Genomic DNA, 13,760 nt, shown 5'->3' on the forward strand with positions numbered 1-13,760 from the left:
GGAACTTCGGGGGTGAGACACCTCACTTCCGGCGGGGCGGGGCGGGGAATGGATCGTACCAAGTGCCGCCTTCCCTTGCCCGCGCAGCGCGCTCCCCGCGGTGCCGGGAACAGTAGTCCCACCATCAAACTGGGGTTCGTGCTCACGGTTCGAGCGACAGATGGGAGAGGTGGTCTAAGCGGAATAGGGCAACCCTGAGAGGATTAGAGACTCCCTATTTATTAGTCACAGATGGTATCGTCTCCGCCTCTGAGTGGACTCAACCTAGCGGAGGACTCTCAAAGCGGCTGGATTGGCGGGGGGGGGGGGGGGGGGCGGGCATTGTGCGGGCCGTACCATTTGGAGGGGTGAGTATGCAAGGGACAGACATTAAAGGCCTAAGAGAAATAAAGTGTCATAGAGACTCATTCCAGGGGGATTCACCACAGTTTGACAAATCAGATGCTTTCTAAGAGAACTGGATTCAGGAAAGAAACATATGTCTCTTCCTAGATCACCCCCAAATTGTGTGGGAGTGAGTTGGGTCCCCGTGGCTGCTACTGATTGCTCGAAATAGAGTTACGCGGACCAATAAGAAAAAGAAAGGAAAATCGCTGGCCTATAGAAAGAGAAAAGCAGGTGAGTGGTTGCTAGGGGCGGAAGGTAGCGTTGCCTAGGGCTAGGTCCAACCCGGGTGGGCCGAGAGTAGAAAAGGCGCAATCCGTGGGCGGGTGTTCCGAGTCTGCCCCAGGGGACGTTTGTTGCGCTGCGGAAGGGAGCTGTGCCTGGGACTGAGGAGAAGGCAGACCTTTCATTCCGGCTAATCTTGGGATGGGAGTGTTCTGTGCAAAGGGATGGATTTCAACATCGCATGCCCGCACCCCTCCCCAAGCCTACAGCTTTGCTGTGTTTATATCATTCAGTCCTGGGCCGTAGGCGCAGCTCCCCCTGGTCTTGGCTATGTCTCCGCAGCCAACCCAGTCGGCTCATTGACAGAATGGAGCTAATGCACCCATTTTGTGCCTTGCGTTTTCCTCCATCATCTAATTTAATCATCAGTCACTAAAGTTAATAAGCTAGGTGGTGCTATCCTCATTTTACGTGGGACCAACTGAGGTTCAGAAATTTAACAAGTCCTGGGATTGGCACCAGATCTCTCTGACCCTATATTCGCGTACCGTTAACCTCAGTCACTTTTACCACCACCTGTTGACCTGAATAGGCCTGACCAGTTTAGCTTGTAACCTGTCACTGAGTTGGCTGCCCCATAAGGCCGTCTATGACTGTCTAGTGACTACGTCCAGTAGCCAGCTTTCAGTTCTTGCCTGACTCAACCTCTCTCTCCTTCTTAAAAGTCTCCTCCCTGAGCTTCTGTGACCCCACATGCCTCTGCTTTTCCTCCCAGCTATGTCTCTGTCCCCTTCCTTTTATTTAAATGCTGTCCACATTGGCCACTTCTGTCTGCTTTCCCTGCATGATCCTCTCTGCTCCTGTGGTTTCAATACCCCTGCCCTGTTGCTGATGACTCCCATGTGAGGTCTTAGATGGGCTCTCTCCTGCTTTAAAAAAATTCAGTGTCCCTAGTCCTCCACCCCAACCCCAGCTCCAGAAACGTGGGCATCACACTCACCATCTCCCTCTCGATCTGCCCCCCACATCCGAACTGGTAATTAAGTTATTTATTCAGTTGTCTGCAAATACGTATCCCATGCTGCCTGTTCTAGTAACTCAGTGAACAAAGCAAAGATCTTTGCCTTTGTGAAGTTTCACCCTAGTAGATGTGGTGGACAATAATATACATAATGTAAGTGCATTATCTAATATGTTGGAAGGTAATAAGTGCTGTAGGGGGAAAGTAGAGCAGAACAAAGGGGACCAGGAGTGTGGTGGGGTGCTTGAAGTAGGTTGCAGTATCAGCGAGAAGATGACATTTGAGCAAAGAGTTGAAGGAGCTGAGTGGATGTCTGGGTAGAGTTGCAGCTAGGTAAGGGTGGACCAGTCCTGGTTCGTTGGAGGAGGTGAGTGTGGCTGGAGTAGAAATAGCAAAAGGGTGAGCAGTAGGAGAGGGGGGCAGGGCCAGAAGGTGTTGGCCATTATAGGGACTTTGACTTTTACTCTGAGTGACATGATGAGCCATTGGAGGGTGTTGAGTAGAGGTGTAACATGTCCTACTTAGGTCTAAAAGGATCACTCCAGCTCCTGTGCTGTGGGATGTTGTGGGGTGGAGGACAAGGGTTTGGAGCAAGGAGATCAATTAGGAGGCTCTTGCAGTATATCAGGCAAGATACTGGCTTAAAAAAATGCACAACGTGAGAGTTGCAAGTTAAGTTTTATTTGGGTCAAAGTAAGGACTGCACCCCAAGAGACAGCATTTCAGATAGCTCTGAGAAGCTGCTCCGAGGAGGCAAAGGGGGGGAGTCCAGTTATATAGAAGTTTTGTAACAAAGGGCAGGTAGTCTGAACATCAAAAGATTATTGTTAATTAAAGAAAACCAGATATATCAAGTTAAGGAATTTAGTGCTTTTCTATGTATGGGAAGATGCAAGAGTCTGGGCTCACTGAAATCATTCCTTTGATATGCACCTCAGCTATCTGGGGCCAGTATCCTGTGTTTTCACATCCTGAGTTTCCTCAGGGCTCACTGGCTCACGTTGGAGGGCTGCAATCGTTGATGGCTGTGACATCCTTTGTTTACTGATACGGCAGGAAATATTCCATTTATAAATATTCCATTTATCAATATGAAGTTCTATTGAGTCTACCTCCTGAGTGTCTCTAGAATTTATTCTTTCTCTTCCATCTTCATCTCCTAGTCCTAGTTTTGACCAGCATTATCTCATGCTTGGGCAAATGCAACAGTCACCTAACTGATATCCTTTCCTACACCCTCCTCCCTATTAACTGCCAAGCAGTGGCAAAAAAGATCCTGTGACACCTCAGTACATATCTTGCCTCCCTTTCCCAAACACTGCTCTTCAGGCCTATGCCCCATTTCTGGGGGGTCCCGATGCACCATACATACCATGACCCAAGTGGGACCCTCAACTTTTAAAAAAATAATTAATTAATTAATTTTGGGGGGCTGCGTTGGGTCTTCGTTGCTGCACGTGGGCTTTCTCTAGTTGTGGCAAGTGGGGGCTACTCTTCGTTGCAGTGCGCAGGCTTCTCCTTGCGGTGGCTTCTCTTGTTGAGGAGCACAGGCTCTAGGCGCACGGGCTTCAGTAGTTGTGGCATGCAGGCTCAGTAGCTGTGGCACACGGGCTCAGTTGCTCTGTGGCATGTGGGATCTACCCGGACCTGGGATAGAACGTGTGTCCCCTGCACTGGCAGGCGGATTCTTTTTTTTTTTTTTTTTAATAAATTTATTTATTTTATTTATTTATTTTTGGCCGCATTGGGTCTTCGTTGCTGCGCACAGGCTTTCTCTAGTTGCGGTGAGTGGGGGCTACTCTTCGTTGCTGCGGTGCGTGGGCTTCTCATTGCGGTGGCTTCTCTTGTTGCGGAGCATGGGTTCTAGGCACACGGGCTTCAGTAGTTGTGGCACGCAGGTTCAGTAGTTGTGGCTCACAGGCTCTAGAGCACAGGCTCAGTAGTTTTGGCGCACGGGCTTAGTTGCTCCACGGCATGTGGGATCTTCCCAGACCAGGGCTCGAACCCGTGTCCCCTGCATTGGCAGGTGGATTCTCAACCAGTGTGCCACCAGGGAAGCCCTGGCAGGCAGATTCTTTATCCACTGCACCACCAGGGAAGTCCGACTCTCACCTTTTGTATAGGCCTTTCCTTCTCCAAAGACTGTCTTTCTCTTCAATTATCAACACAGTAAACATTGCTTAACTTCTCAGTCTGGATGGGGGCCCCTTCCATGTGTTCCCACAATGCTTTGTGTTTCCCCCATCATGGGGCTTAGCACCCTGTGCTGACATTGGCAATGGACTTAAATCTCACTTGCAGAGGCCCTGAGCTTAAGGATGGAGGCCTGAGTCTTTTTTCCTCACACTGAACAGAAGAAGTAGATTTCCAAGCAAAGAATATCACCAGTGTTAAAGAAGGTCATTTTATTATGATAAAGGGGTCAGTCAATCAAGAAGATATATAACAATCCTAAACATTTGTGCACCTAATAACAGAGCTTCAAATTACAAGTAACAACTGATTGAATTGCAGGGAGATATAGGGAAATCCATAATAATAGTCAAAGATTTTAATAATCTTCTTTCATTAATTGATAGAACAACAAGTAGGCAGAAAATCAGCAAGGATCGAGTAGACTTGAGCAATACTGTCAACCACTTGATCTGATTAACATTTACAGAACACTTCACCCAACAAGAGCAGAATACATGTTTTTCTTAAATGCACATAAAACATTTACCATGACACACATATCTGGGGACATTAAACAAGACTCAATAAATTTAAAAGAATTCAACCCACATAAAGTATTTCTATGACCGCAATGGAATTAACTTAGAAATCAATAAGAGAAAGATGCTTGGAAAATCCCAAAATTTTTGGAAACAAGACACTTCTAAGTAAGTAATTGATTAAAGAATAAATCAAAAGGGAAACTAGAAAGTATTTTTAACTTAGTGAAAATAAAAACACACATAATAGAATTTGTGGGATTCCACTAAAGAATTTGGGGGAAATTTATAGCACTAAATTCTTATATTAGAAAAAAAGAAAGGACTGCTTATGACCTCAGCTTCCACCTTAAGAGACTAGAAAGAGGAGAGAAAAATCAAACCCCAAATAAGCAAAATAAAGGAAGTAATTAACTCCAGAAAGGAAATCAATGAAATAGAAAACAGAAACAAAAAATAGAGAAAATCAAAGAAACCAAAAGCTGGTTCCTTGAAAAGATCAATAAAATTGACAGACTTCCTAACCAGATTGATAAGGAAAAAAAGAAAATGATACAAATTACCAATATCAGGATTGAGAGAGGTGACATCGCTATAGATTCTACAGATAGTAAAAGGGTAATAAGGGAGTATCATGAACAATTTTATGCCAATAAATTAGACAAATTCTAAGATGAGGAGCAAGGCAAGGGTGTCTGCTTTTCCCACTTCCACTCAACATTATACTGGAGGTCCTTGCCAGGGCAATAAAGCAAGAAAAAAAAAGCATACAGATTTTAAAAGAAGAAATAAAACTGTCTTGGTTCACAGACAACATATTTGTCTATACATATAATCCTAAGGAAGCCACAAAAAAGTTACTAGAACTAACAAGTGAGTTCAGCAAGGTTGTAGGATAGAAAGTCAATATACAAAAGAAACTGCATTTCTAAATACAGTAAACAATCAGAAATTAACAATTTTAAAATACTACTTACAGAGCATTAAAATATGAAATGCTTAATGATAAAATTAATGTAAAAATATGCAAGACTTATACAGTGAAAAGTATAAAACATTGCCAAGAGAAATTACATATCTAAGTAAATGGAGAGGTATACTGTGTCTGTGGATCAGAACACGTAACACTTCTATGATGCCAATAAAATAGAGAAGATTAATGAAGTTCAAAGCTGGCTCTTTGAATAAGCTAATAGGCAAAATTCTGGCAAGACTGATCAAGAACATAAAGTGAAGGTAAAAATAAACAATATAATGAATGAAAAAGGGAGATAACCACAGACACAATGGAGATTTAAAAATAATAAGTGCGGGGACTTCCCTGGTGGCGTAGTGGTTAAGAATCCACCTTCCAATGCAGGGCACGCGGGTTCAATCCCTGGTCAGGGAACTAGATCCCACATGCATGCTACAACTAAGAGTTCGCATGCCACAACTAAGGAGCCCGCCTGCCGCAACTAAGACCCGGCGGCAACCAAAAAAAACAGAATATTCATCCTCTAACAAAAAAAAATAATAAGAGGGCTTCCCTGGTGGCGCAGTGGTTGAGAGTCTGCCTGCCAATGCAGGGGACACGGGTTCGAGCCCTGGTCTGGGAAGATCCCACATGCCGCAGAGCAGCTAGGCCCGTGAGCCACAACTACTGAGCCTGCGCGTCTGGAGCCTGTGCTCCGCAACAAGAGAGGCCGCGATAGTGAGAGGCCCCGCGCACCGCGATGATGAGTGGCCCCCACTCGCCACAACTAGAGAAAGCCCTCGCACAGAAACGAAGACCCAACACAGCCAAAAAAATAAATAAATAAATAAATTTATTTAAAAAAAAAAATAATAATAATAAGAGTGTAGTAGGTGCAATTTTATGGTGACAAATTTGAAAACTTAGGTGAAAGTAACAGTTTCCTAGAAAACAAAAGATGTGTAAAACTGACCCAACACGAAATAGAAAACGTGACTAGACCAATAAATATACTTTTTAAAGTTGCTAAGAGAGTAGATATATTTTTTTGATATTTATTTATTTATTTGGCCGTGCTGAGTCTTACTTGTGGCACACGGGATCTTCGTTGCAGCAGGCGGGATCTTTAGTTGCGGCATGTGGGATCTAGTTCCCTGACCAGGGATGAAACCCGGGCCCCCTGCATTGGGAGCGCAGAGTCTTAACCTCTGGACCACCAAGGAAGTCCCTCATGCCTGTTTCATAGATGAGGAAACTGAGGCACAGAAAAGTTAAGTGACTTGCCCAAGGTTTGCACAGCTAATAGGGAAAGGCAAAGTCAGGATTTAAAGCAGGCAGTGTGATCCCACAGCCCCCCTCTCACCCTGTGTACTTTGTAACATGTCCATTTTCTCAATCCCCGTGACAACGTGTTGTTTCATTCATGAGAAAGCGGAGGCTCAGAGAGTCTAAGGGACTTAGCCTCAGTCACCCTGGAGAGTGGCTGAGCTGGGCCTGTCTGGCTGCCTGACGCACCACAGCCCTCCTAGTCAGCTGCCAGGTCCCACTGCCTGGCCCCCGCCCCCCCGGTGCCTGTGAGGAGTTCCACCCCCCAATCCAAGCAGTGTCAGGGGGCTGAGTCATTCCCAACAGTCTCTGGGCAAAGCCAGGGAACAGCCACCACAAGGCTAGACAGACTGGCCGTCCTCGGAGGGCAGAGCAGGGTCAGGAGCCCAAGTCTCTGCCTGCTGCAGGGTGCAGGCAGCCAGGTGTGAGGCCATGTCAGGACGCAACTCGGGCCACCATGGGCTTCAGGGAAAGGGACATACATTACAGGGGACAGGTCCGGGGACAGCACCTATCACCCAAGTCTAGTACAGACAAAGAAAGGTGTGGCTTGGGCAGTCAGCTGGCACCCGGCCAATCAACACACTTTTATGGAACCTTTTACGTGTCAGACACGGGGCTGGGTGCTGGGAACTCAGTTGTGAGCAAAAAGGCATCTTCCGCCCTCCTGAGCCTTCTTGCCCAGGGTAAGAAATCTGGGGCACAACACCTTTCCTCCTACTTCTCGCTTGCTCCTGTCTCCTTCCCCTTAGAATAGATGGAGTTTCCCTCTTCCCATGGATTCAGTTGTTTATTCATCCAACAAGTATATAGTGAGTCCCCGCCATCAGCCAGGCCTTGTTCTAAGTGTAGAGAATGCATTTGTGAACAAAATAGATAAAAATCCCTGCCCTCACGGAGCATACAGTCAATAAAATACAACAAATACACAAGGAAACACATAGGGAAGTGAGGACTTTGGGAAATCAAGAGGGTAGGGGAGGTGGAGCAGATGAGGAGGACCCTGAGTGTCTGAAAGGAGGAGAGCCAGTTCTCTCTGAGCAGGAGGTGTGTACAGATGTGGATTCAGGTAGATTCAGGAGCAGGAAAAGAGAAAGAGTGTTGGAGGTGAGGAGTGAGAAGTTGTGATTAGTTATCTCAGAAAGAGGGAGTAGGAACTTTGTATCGAGCTGCAGTAGGAGTGCCAGGAAGCATGAGTGTCCAAAGAATTTTATGACCTTAGGGCCCTGAGTTCAAAGGGAAGCAACCCTCTGGTTATCTGATTTGTTTTCTCCTCTGTTGCAGGTACTAAGTAGGTGGATGGAAGGGTTCAGCCAGAGTTGGAGTCTCCGAGGTGTGGTAGTTTTAGGATATGTCCATACATTCATGATACCTCTCTTTGCAAGAGGTGGACCCTAATTCCCCTCCCCTTGAGTATAAGCTGGACTCAGTGATTTGCTCCTAACGAATAGAATAAAAGTGATGGTGTGAGACTTTGGAGGCCTGGTCACCAAAGGCACTTTGGCTTCCTGCTTGCTCTGTCTTGGGTCAATCGCTCTGGTGGAAGCCAGCCGCCATGGCATGAAGACACTCAAGCAGCCCTATGGACAGGTCCACATGCTGAGGAACTGAGGCCAACAGCCAACAGCCATGGCAGTGACCCCCTGGGAAGGGGATCCTCCAGCTCCAGCCAGGCATTCAGACGACTGCAGCTCTGGCCAACTTCACTACAAATCTCATGAGAGACTGTGAGTCAGAACCTACCAGCTAAGTTGCTCCTGAATTCCTGACCCACAGAACAGCGAGATGAAATGCTTTTTGAAAAAATTTAAGCCCCAAAGTTCTGGGGTAATTTTTACACAACAATAGTTAACTAATACACCAGGTGTCTTGGATAGAGTGAGGAGCGATTGGAGGGTGGGCTTCTACCGGGTAATTCAAGAACCCAGGCTCCTTGCATCTGGTGGCCCTACCATTCCCTAGGGACCCTTGGAGTTACCTGGAAATCTTCTGCATTTGGCTGGAAGTCAAATGACAGTGAGGCAGATCGTAAGAGAGGGAGGTTTTCAAAGGCCATACCTGGTAATGAATAATAAAAAGTAATGAAAAATGGGAAGAGGAAGTGACTTTTAAGGTGGAACCAAAAGATGATTAGAAGGTAGGAAGGGAGAAAGGAATAAAGATCAGTGGGAAGACCTCTGGCCTGAAAGTCTGGGTGTATTTTAGGAAGTAGAGAGAATCCCAGCGTGACTGGAGCTTGGGGAGAGAGGCTGAGAATGGCCGAAAATGAGTCTGAGGAGGTGGGTGGAGCCAGATGGCGCAGGGTCTGTAAACAGCCTCTTAGGACTTTATCCAGGGTCAGTGGGAAGAAACTGCGGTTTCCGCAGGAGACAGCTGAGCGGATCTGGACAGAGCTCCGGCCTGGAAGAGGGAGGGGAGCATCAGTTGGCGCCGGAAGAGTGGTCAGGAAGCTGATGCAGCCGCTCAGGGGGAGATAAAGACAGGCTGCTCTGGGCTGGGCGGGGTGGACGGAGATGCTGCAGGTACGAAGGGCCAGGAGGCAGCATTTGATTAAGTGTGTGTGTGTGTGTGTGTGTGTGTGTGTGTGTGTGTGTGTGTGGAGCGGGGGAAGCGGGCTGGCCAAGGGGAGGGAAAGGGCCCCAGCGGGCCCAGTCTTCTATGTGGGAGGTAGAATTATTCTCAAGGACGGGGGAATCCCAGAGACAGCAGGTTTACAGGCAGCGTGTTGAGTCCACTTTGTAAAATAATGCAATATTTGATACGTACAAAATAATTGATGTCAAATATACATAAGCAATAGAGTGAAATAATAAACACCCAACTTGAGAAACAGACTATTAGCAACATCGCCATCTCCCATCACGTCTCCCTGTCTCCCACCACAAGATACCACACCCCCAATTTTATTATTTTTATTTTTTAAAATACCTTTATATAGTGTATTCCTTCAGATGTATCTTTTTTTTTAATTTTATTTTTTTATTTTTTGGCCAAGCCACTCGGCCTATGAGATCTTAGTTCGCAACCAGGGATGGAACCCGCACCCCCTGCGGGGGAAGCGGGGAGTCTTAACCACTGGACCGCCAGGGAAGTCCCGTATTATTTTTAAATATTAATTATTTTTAAACTCATTACCTTGCTTTTATTTTTCTTATAAACCCAAGTGGTTATTTTATTATAAATATGCTTACAAAAATGTTCCAGTTAATCATTGAAAGGATTTTCTTTTTCAGTGCAAAATTTTTTTAATATACATTTATTTATTTATTTTTTGCTGCGTTGGCTCTTCATTGCTGCACACGGCCTTTCTCTAGTTGCAGAGAGCGGGGGCTACTCTTCCTTGTGGTGGGCAGGCTTCTCATGGCAGTGGCTTCTCTTGTTGCAGAGCACAGGCTCTAGGCTCACGGGCTCAGTAGTTGTGGCACACAGGCTCAGTAGTTGTGGCTCACGGGCTCTAGAGCGCAGGCTCAGTAGTTGTGGTGCACGGGCTTAGTTGCTCCGCAGCATGTGGGATCTTCCAGGACCAGAGCTCGAACCGGTGTCCCCTGCATTGGCAGGCGGATTCTTAACCACTGCACCACCAGGGAAGTCCCTTCAGTGCAAAATTGACTGCACTCCAGGTAAAGCTGCCAATAACTTGATCCACCTCAGCAACTGGCTCAGACTTTCTGCCCAGCCACTGCCCCTCCCATTGCTTTAACCACTTGTCGCCTACTGCCCCATGGGATCTGTATCACTGGGCAAGGCAAGATGTGTCTCGGCATTCATTGAGATGGTGCAATTTTTCTCCTCTAATCTATTAAAGGGTTAAATTACATTAATTTCCTTGTCTCTAACCTTGGAGTTTTGGAGTAAATCCAACTTGGGCACCGTGTGTTATCTTGTCTATGTATTACCAGGTTCAGTTTAATAATTTACTTAGGATATTTTACATCCGTGTCTATGAGCCTGCAGTATTTCTTTCTTTTTTAGCTTTTGGTATCAAGTATGCTACCTTTATGACATGTGAGAGGGAAGGTCCCTCTTTTTATATACCCTGGAAGGATTTGTACAAGATAGAATTATATGTCCTTTGAATGTTCAGTTAATCTTACTGTTGGAGTCATATAGGCCTGGGGTTTTCTTTGTGGTAAGATTAAAAAAAAATTTATTTTATTGAAGTGTAGTTGATTTACAATGTTGAGTTAGTTACTACTATACAGCAAAGTGATTCAGTTATACATATATATACATTCTTTTTTCAAAATATGCTTTTCCATTATGGTTTATCATAGGATCTTGAATATGGTTCTCTGTGCTGTACAGCAGGACCTTGTTGTTTATCCATTCTGTATATTTGAGGTAAGATTTAATCTACTGATTCAATTTGTTTAATATTATAGGACTAATCAGGATGTATATTTCTACTTGTTTTAGTTTTGCTGAGTTTTATTTTTCTACAGGGACTTGTCTATCTTTATATAAATTTAAATATAAATAGTTAAATTGTATAAAATATAAAAGTTGGCATAAAGTTGTTCATAATATCTTCATATTTTTATTGTCGAACCTATCTCCCTTTTTATTCCTGTTATTGTTAATTTGTGCCTTCTCTTTTATTAATTTTTTTTATTATCATTTTTTGTTGTGCCTTCTCTTTTTTTTTTTTTAGAAAGGGCTATTTTAGTGGTGATGGGTGGTACTTTTTTTTTTTTTTTTTTTTTATTTATGGCTGTGTTGGGTCTTCGTTTCTGTGCGAGGGCTTTCTCCAGTTGCGGCAAGCGGGGGCCACTCTTCATCGCAGTGCGCGGGCCTCTCACTATCGCGGCCTCTCTTGTTGCGGAGCACAGGCTCCAGACACGCAGGCTCAGCAACTGTGGCTCACGGGCCCAGTTGCTCCGCGGCATGTGGGATCTTCCCAGACCAGGGCTCAAACCCGTGTCCCCTGCATTGGCAGGCAGACTCTCAACCACTGCGCCACCAGGGAAGCCCACCTTCTCTTTTAAAAATTACTCTGAATGCATCTTGCCAGAGGTTTGTCAATTTTATTGGTATCATCAAAGAACCAAATCTTGACTTTTCTGGTTCTTTCCATTAGTATATGTTTTCTATTAATTTCTGCTCTTTATTACTTTATTCCTTCTATTTTTAATTAGGTATATTTTTCTGCTCTTTTTAAAAAGATACTTATTTTGAAATAACTTTAGAGTTACATAAAATTGCAAAAACAGTGCAGAATTCCTGTATACCCTTCACCAAACTTCTTTTAATGGGAACATCTTACACAAGCATATGACAGTTGTTGAAGCTAGGAAATTAACAGCGATATACTGGTATTAGCTAATCGATATATCTTATTTTAATTGTGCCAGTGGTCCCACTAATGCCCTTTTCCTGGTCCAGGATCCAATCCAGGATTCCAAATTGCATGTAATCGGTTATTCATTGTTGTGTAATAAATACCCTAAAACTTAGCAGCTTAAAACAACAAACATTTATTATCTCCTAGTTTCTGTGGATCAGGAATTTGGGAGCTGCTTAGCTGGGTAGTTCTTGCTCAGGGTCTCTGATGACATTGTACTCATGATGTCAGCCAGGACTGAAGTCGTCTGACGTCTTAACCAGACTGGGGGATCTGCTGTCAAGATGGCTTATTCACAGAAGAGCAGGAGGCCTTGGTACCTCACCACGTGGGTCTCTCCACAGTGATGCTTGAGTGGCCTCATGACAAGGCAGCTGGCTTCTCCCAGAGAAAGTAAGGTTGAAGTTGCAAAGTCTTTTATGATCTAGCTTCAGAAATCACAGGGTGTCATTTCCACAACGTCCTATTGGTAAACGGGTCAACCCTATTCCATGAATACCAGGCTCACTCGGAGGCCACCTGGGAGGCTGGCTACCACAGCTGTCCTGTCTCCTTGGTCTTCACCCATCTGGGACAGTATCTCAGATTTCTTTTTCTTCTATGAACTTGACACTTGTGAAAAGTATTGGCCAGTTATTTTGTAGAGTATCCCTCAGTTTGGATTTATCAGATGTTTTGTAATGATTACTTTGAGGTTATTCATTTGGGAGAAGAATAAAACAGAAGTGGGGACTTCCCTAGTGGTGCAGTGGTTAAGAATCTGCCTGCCAATGCAGGGGACACGGGTTCGAGCCCTGGTCCGGGAAGATCCCACATGCCATTAAGCCTGTGCGCCACAACCACTGAAGCCCGCGTACCCTAGAGTCTGCCTGCCGCAACTACTGAGCCCACGCACCGCAACTACTGAGCCTGCGTGCCACAACTAATGAAGCCTGCACACCTAGAGCCCATGCTCTGCAACAAGAGAAGCCACCGCAATGAGAAGCCTGCGCACCGCAATGAAGAGTAGCTCCTGCTCGCTGTAGCAAGAGAAAGCCTGCGGCAGCAACGAAGACCCAACGCAGCCAAAAATAAATAAAATTTAAAAAAGAAAGTATAAAACGGAAGTGATGTGTGCTTCTCAGTGAATCATATTGGATGGTATATGATGTTGGTTTGTTTTATTACTGGTCATGTTAACATTGATCACTTGGTTAGGGTGGTGTCTGCCAGGTTTCTCCACTGTAAACTTACTCTTTTCCCATTTGTGATTAGTAAACATCATGGGGGGGAGATACTTTGAGTTTATGCAAATATCTTGTTTCTCATCATACTTTTGTTTACTAACTTTAGCATCCATCAGTGATTCACGCCTGCAACAGTTACTACTGTGGTATTTGCTTAAGGTGAATTTATTTGTTTATTTATTTTTGAATTTTATTTATTTTTTATACCGCAGGTTTTTATTACCTATCTATTTAATACATATTAGTGTATACATGTTCATCCCAATCTCCCAGTTCATCCCCCGCCCCCCACAGCTTTCTTTCCCCCCTTGGTGTCCATATGTTTGTTCTCTACATCTGTGTCTCTATTTCTGCCTTGCAAACCAGTTCATCTGTACATTTTTCTAGATTCCACATATATGCATTAATATATGATATTTGTTTTTCTCTTTCTGACTTACTTCACTCTGTATAACAGTCTCTAGGTCCATCCACATCTCTACAAATGACCCAATTTCATTCCTTTTTATGGCTGAGTAATATTCCATTGTATACATGTACCACATCTTTATCCATTTGTCTGTCGATG

At 44.7% G+C, this 13,760-nt stretch overlaps 1 long non-coding RNA gene across 1 annotated transcript; it reads left to right on the top strand.

The window, feature by feature from the left end:
- Nucleotides 1–9,014: 9,014 nt before the first annotated feature.
- On the top strand, nucleotides 9,015–13,340 carry LOC133099753 (uncharacterized). The gene is made up of 3 exons (XR_009702366.1): nucleotides 9,015–9,147; nucleotides 10,900–10,966; nucleotides 13,299–13,340. It is a non-coding gene; the product is annotated as an uncharacterized LOC133099753 (long non-coding RNA).
- The last annotated feature ends 420 nt before the right edge of the window (nucleotides 13,341–13,760 follow it).

Source organism: Eubalaena glacialis, chromosome 10 (assembly GCF_028564815.1).
Source record: "Eubalaena glacialis isolate mEubGla1 chromosome 10, mEubGla1.1.hap2.+ XY, whole genome shotgun sequence".
In the NCBI taxonomy this organism is placed as follows: domain Eukaryota; kingdom Metazoa; phylum Chordata; class Mammalia; order Artiodactyla; family Balaenidae; genus Eubalaena; species Eubalaena glacialis.